This window comes from Macrobrachium nipponense, chromosome 2 (assembly GCF_015104395.2).
Source record: "Macrobrachium nipponense isolate FS-2020 chromosome 2, ASM1510439v2, whole genome shotgun sequence".
Classification (NCBI taxonomy): Eukaryota; Metazoa; Arthropoda; class Malacostraca; order Decapoda; family Palaemonidae; genus Macrobrachium; species Macrobrachium nipponense.
The window spans coordinates 24849077-24855666 of NC_087201.1; positions in this window are offsets into that span (position 1 = coordinate 24849077).

Genomic DNA, 6590 nt, shown 5'->3' on the forward strand with positions numbered 1-6590 from the left:
GAGAGAGAGAGAGAGAGAGAGAGAGACGAGAGAGAGAGGAGAGAGAGGAAGAGGAGAGAGAGTTGAGTGGATCAGTGGTATATATATCGGTCAATGGGCAGGTAACAACCGAGTGAATCGTTAGATATACCACCAATGTAAACTACTATTATTAGATAGATAGATGGAAAAATCATAGAAAAAATTAAGTTTAAACTGCAACAACTTTCAGAGAGAGAGAAGGGAAGGTGAAGGAAGGAAGAAGGACAGGGGTGGCGGTGGAGGTGGGGGAAGGGTAGGGAGGTGGAGCTGTTTACTGGTGTGTTCCTATCCATTTCTGGATAATGGAGTTTTGGTCTATTAGTACAAGGACAAGTGTAGTTATTCTTTACGATTAGTGATTCACGATACCCTTATAAATTACGGCACTGGGGGTAATGCATAAAGAAAAATCTCGTTCTGTTACGAGTGTTCGTTACAGAAATAGGTATTGCCCAAAAACGTGCTTGCACTGTCTCTGAAAACCCATAGTAGACATGCTGCTTAGTTGTCAATCAAGTTTTTATAACCAAGTATTTTTTACAAGCTAGCTATTGAATAAATTTTTTCTCAGTCACACATATGCCCCTCAATGCTAAACTTTCCTCTTTTAACGTTTACTTTCTGGTCATTGCAATTCGGCCCCATAATTTTCTTATGGTGCGAAAACAGACAGAGGCCCATGGACCGAAAACGATTGCGTCACACTACGGCGATAATCCAGCAGTAAAACATCTTCATATATCCCAAAAACAAAAAGTAAATAATAAAGATATATAAGCGCATTACATTATAACAATTACATGTATAGCTGATAACAATCTGCATGAATAACTGTAAACTGTTCTGCAATGACAGTTGAGTATAGCAATTATTTACAATAGGTACGAAAGTCAAGATGTCGTGACGTCATAATACAGAACTTGAAAGAACGTTCTAATTCAGAAAAATAATTACTTAAATTTGAGTCAGAGTCGAGTTACTTTTTCAATAACGAATATTTTCAATTAATCATCATAAATATTGTAAAATATTGATGTTTTAACTACTTATTTAAAATTAGCCAAGAGCACGCTTCTCGTCATCTTCTCACCCAAACAGCTGTTTTACGCCTGGCTTGTTGTTGATGAGAAATCGTGTTTCGATTGTTGTGATAAAAGTGCTCCAGCGTCTGTGGGTACAAGTGGTGTGCGGATTTATCACAGGAAATGGTTAGTTTATTGACACAAGCTACTCCGTAAACATCGAGATGGCGTCAATCTTCTAAATACCTCGAGTTGTAAGTAAAAATGTTTGAACGCGTTTTGGTGGTGAGATTTGCACTACGTTTGAGACCGTTTTCAGTACCCTATATAAATCTTAAAATTTGGCCTTAATTTCTAACTTTGGAGAAAATACTTACTTCGAAAGGAGAGTAGAGGTCTTTAGCTCCGTTTCTCACCAACAACAAGTCGCGACTGATGCCCATCTCGGGTGTCAGGACGCGTTATAATGTACTTTTTCGGAGGGTGGCTTGCATTGATGGTAGGTGGCCTGCTTGGCCTGCTGTGATGTTCTACCCTATTTTCTCCAAAGTTAGAAATTAAGGCCAAATTTTAAGATTTAAACAGAGGGTAGTGAAAAGGGTGGCTACGGCAGTGGAAATCTCACCAAAACGCTTTAGAAATTTTTACTTACAACTAAAAATGTTTCGAAGATTGACGCCATCTTGATGTTTACGGAGTCGCTTGTGTCAACAAACTTCACATTTCCTGTGCTAAATCTGCACACCACTTGTACCCATAGACGCTGGGGCACTTTCATCACAACAATCGTAAACCAACCTCTTACCAGCACTTATTCAAGGGGACTACGGCATTCTTTGCGCCGTTTTGTGCTCTTCAATTGTTTATCATTGTTGTCAATTGGTATGTGTTTACCCTCCAAACTGGGTACAAGACTTACACAAAACTGGGGAAATAAGAAATTAGCATATCTATATGTAGTATATATATATATTACAGCAATTTTATCATTATTGCATTACTATGACAACTAGAATTCATGGAAACAGTTTGTAAATGCATCGGTGTATGTGTGACGCTCCACTAGATTGGCAACAATGAGTCTTTTTGGCGTCGTCTGCTCTTACTTCAGAAATATCTGTAATTTTTTGGGGTTAATTTGGTTGCAAAAAAGGGATAATAGACATGAATTAAATAAACATTTCGAAGTAAAGTTAAACTAAATAATGAGTAAAGTAAACAATTAAGGGAATAAAGCTTTGCACCTCATAAACATGTACGTCTGCTGCTCGTAATTGTGTTTGCGGAGTGAGTGCTTAGGAACAAGGAACAGCAACGTGGTTCAAGTGCAATTTGGAGTGAATTAAGTCAAAATGTGTATAATTGCAATCAAATAAGCACTGGAGTTTCAGTTGTGATGGCAGTAAGGATAAAATCACTGATTACAAGGTAGGTAAATCTAAAGGAGAGCTCTGTCTCTTGTTTGCAGAAGAATATATATTTTTCCGATGTATTTTTGATTGATTATGCTGAAACTGATGATTAATATTGGTGGCATCAAGCAATTACACCACACCCTTGTTCCCATCTAACAATCTTGGGGGACCCCAGTGGAACCGGGGATTTTTTTTTTTGGGGGGGTGTGGAGCAAGAGAAAAGTGATTTCCAGGGCACTACCTAACCAAACAAACCACCTAACCTAACCTAGGGCGCCATAGCCCTACCTAGGCCTAGCGGACCCTGCGACTCCCCCTTAAGGGCACTACCTTCCCTGCACAATTATGACAATTCCCAAAAATTTGAGTGGCCATTAGGCTAACTGAGAGACAATACTCCAGCATATTTCACACGATTATCAAAATATATACAGGAAATAGCTTACCTTACAGTGGAGGATAGAGTTCAGCAGCAGCTTTCACAAAGGCGTGAAACCTTCGTAAGGGGTCTTGAATGTGCAATTAAAAATATGCAACGGCTAAATATCCAACAAAATTTTTTTACGTCAGCCATATTTTGGGATTAAATTCTTGACATTTCTCCACCGTCTCTCTATGGTATTGGTATGGGCACGAGTTTGTGGATCAACAAAATGTGTTCACTCTTGATTAAATCGTGATTTTGGGCAAAAGTTACGAGCCTTTCTATATATGCCCATAATACTTTGTGAGTTCTCTGTAATTTATTTAACAATTTTCGCACGCTGTGGCGAAACTTTCCTGGGGAACAAAATCGGAGCTTGTAGACGGTCCTGCTAATTCACTCGTGGCGCAAGTGCAAGTAACGCTTAATTGGAGAAAATAGGTGTATTTGACAAAAAAAATAACGACTTGGTAACATTAAATATTGTCATTGGCTGAAAACACTTGTTTTCTTTTGTTTCTGAGAAAATTGAAACGTGCTTATTTACGGTTGGATATTGCCTATAATGATGTCACTTTTTGGGTGGAGTTTTTTTCGTGACATCATTCGGAAGGTGTGGTTCCCCATGACAATTTGAGACTGCGCAGCACACAAACGAACGAACGGGAGCTCATTAAAATAGGTGACACGACAGAGAGAACAACACGAAGGATTTTTTTTTTTTTTTGTTTAGGTACAAATATTCAAGTTGTGTTTTCTAGACCGATAGGACTTACCGCCACAAATTTCCGTCTTCCTTAGAACATACTTAGTATCTTCTTTCGAGGTATAAACACATTTTTACTCAAAATCGGCCGGAGCGCTTCTTAAGATTTACCCAAGGTAAAAATGAATTCAGTTCAAACCATGACCCCGGGAATAAAAAGTTTCATACTTTCACTAATATAGGCAACAAAATGTTGTTTTGTTGTGCTGATTACAACTGCGATCTTGAGTAAGATAAGTAAACATTACCTATGTAGGCTAACATTATTCAAATGAGTGCTGGGAAGGCTGGGAAAGATGGTGGATTGTCTGTGGTTAGAATGCCAGCCATGCGACTGCCGCCATACTGGATTTCAAAACTGCCTTGAAAACATATTTGTTCCGATACGTAATACAAACCGTCGGTCCTTTACAATAGGAAGGTAACTAGCGGCAGCTAGAACGGTCGTAAGCTTCGAACAAGGGAGTTCGGTAGTTAACTGCTTGTCCGACAGTGCGCGCGCCGTGTTAGTGGAGGACGTGTTCATCATCGCTCTCTGCCTGCTTCATCATCGTATGTTTTGGTTGTGTTTATCTTCAACTTGGTTTGTCAGTGTAGTGAAAGATTATTGTAAGTACGTGTGAATTTATTATTACTTTCATTATTATTATGGAATCTCGTGAAATGTAGCTGTCCCCTGGCCCCCCCATCAGCCGCAGAGTTTGCCCTGGTGTGGAGGCCCGTAAGTGTGGGGTCTTTCGCTCCTCTCCCGGGGGCGTGAATGCTCTCGGGCTGAGCCCTGTAATGTGTGCATAAATTGGTCAGAGGTGCAGTGGGTGCTATACGAAGGTAGGAGGAAGAATCCTAAGCCTGCCAGTGAGTCGTCGGAAAGCTCTCCAGCGACTCCTTTGGTTACAGACACGTCGTCTTCCTTCCTGCCCTCGGCTCAGCTCCCACGTATGGCGCCTTCCCCTTTGGGGGGATTTCTTTCTTTGTCCTTTTCTTTGCCCGATCTGGCTGGTGCGGTCCCGGTCACCTATGGAGCGGTGACCATTACTACCACCACTGTCTTGACCCCAGGGTACGCCGCCCCTCCTCACCTGGTCTACACCTTGCACGTGATGTCAGTGACTCTTGACGGCCGCTATGCAGGGCCCGATCGCTGCCGTGCCGAGGAGAGGCGTGCCTCCCCCTCCCGGGTTCTTCGTGCTGCCAGCCCCTGACTTCCGATGCCCGAAGAGCTCGTCCCTGGGCCTGCCACCGGTACCCAGGATATCAGTGGCTGCTGCCCCGTCTCCTGCTGTACCTGACCTGCCTGCCGTACCTGCCGCTCCTGGTGTTCCTGCACCAGCCGATGTCATTCCAGCCCTTGGTGTTGCTGCCCCAGTCACTGGTCCTTCCGGACAGGTGCAGCAGGGCCCTCTTGCTTCGGCAACAGCAGCCCCAGCTCCATCCTGGAAGGAGGACCTGACGTCTGTCCTGAGGGAGCTGATGAAGAAGAAGAGGAAGGTGTCGTCGTCGTCTTCGTCGTCTGCTGCTGCCTCTTCCCCTTCGACTTCCAAGGCTTCCAAGCCGAGAAAGAAGGCGGCGGCCTCCTACCCCCCTAAGAAGGCTCCCTCGGGAACTTCTAAGGGCCTGTCTCACTTCGGTGGGACGGGGGGTTCTTCCGCTGGTCCTCCTACTCCTTCGGGAGCAGGGCCCGTCTCTCCTTCCGCAAGAAAGAAGAAGACGGGGACCAGAGGGGTACCGGCTAACACCGGTACTTCCTCACCTGGTGCTAGGGACGCTGCCACTACACCAGGTTCCGGCTCGGCCTCTCATTCGCGAGAGATACCGAGTGTATGGTCTCCCGAGGGCGACCGTGCAGCCAAGGCTCAGGCGTCCGAGTTCGCTCGGTGCCAAAACCAAGGCACTGAGCTGAAGGCTGGTGAGAGCCGCTCAGGTGACTCTCCAGGCCAGCGATCGCTCTCGTATCGACCAGCTGGTTACCAGGGTTGCTGTGACGGTCCCAGACCGGCCACAGGCTGAGACTGGCGGTTCGACGCGCCGTGAGAACAGGCACCAGTCCCACCGCGACAGTGGTCTCTGCAGGTCTCCTGACTGCCGCTCCCACCGGGACCAGATGGCTAGGGGGACCAGCAGCAGCTCCTCTGACGCACGGGACCGGGGCCGTTGTTCTCGGTCCAGCCGCTCTCCCCAGGAGAGCCGCGCGATCGCCTGCAACCCCCAAGCACACCGGTCCTGCCGGTGGGCAGGGGGGGGTGGGGGGGGTGGGGGGGAGTGTCAGGCCTTCCTCTCCTATCCCTTCAACTTCCTTGGGTTACACCAGGAAGGGCGAGGTGATTAGGAGTGATCGTGAGGGGTGCGCTCCCACCGCGACAGCGGACTCTGCCGGTTCCCTGACCGCTGCTCCCACTGGGACAGGATGGATAGGGGAACCAGCAGCAGTTCCTCTGACGCTCGGGACCGCTGCTCTCGGTTTAGCCACTCTCCTCAGGTGAGCCGCATGACCAGGCCTGCAGCTCGATCGCCAGTGATCTCCTAAAGAGCAGGAAAACCGCTGGTCCAGACCAGCAGCTCGACCATCACCGTGGTTGAGGATCGCCACAGTCCTCCCAGCCTACTGGTTCTGCTGGTAGGCAGGGGAGGAGCTCTCGTAACAGCTCCCGATATAGAGACCGACGCTCTGTTCCTTGGTCCAGCGTTTCTCCGCTAGAAGCCGCTGGTCCAGACCTGCAGCTCAATCGCCACCGTTGGTTGGCGATCGCCTGCAGTCCTCCCACCCTACTAGTTCTGCTAGTAGGCCGGGTAGGAGCATCAGGTCTCCCTCACCTGTCAAACCTTGTCACCTGGTCAGTACACCGGGAGGAACGAGGCGAACAGGAGTGACCATGAGGAATGCACTTCTTACGATACGGCCACGATCCTGGTTCGGTCTTGGGACCAACAGATCCTCGCTCAAG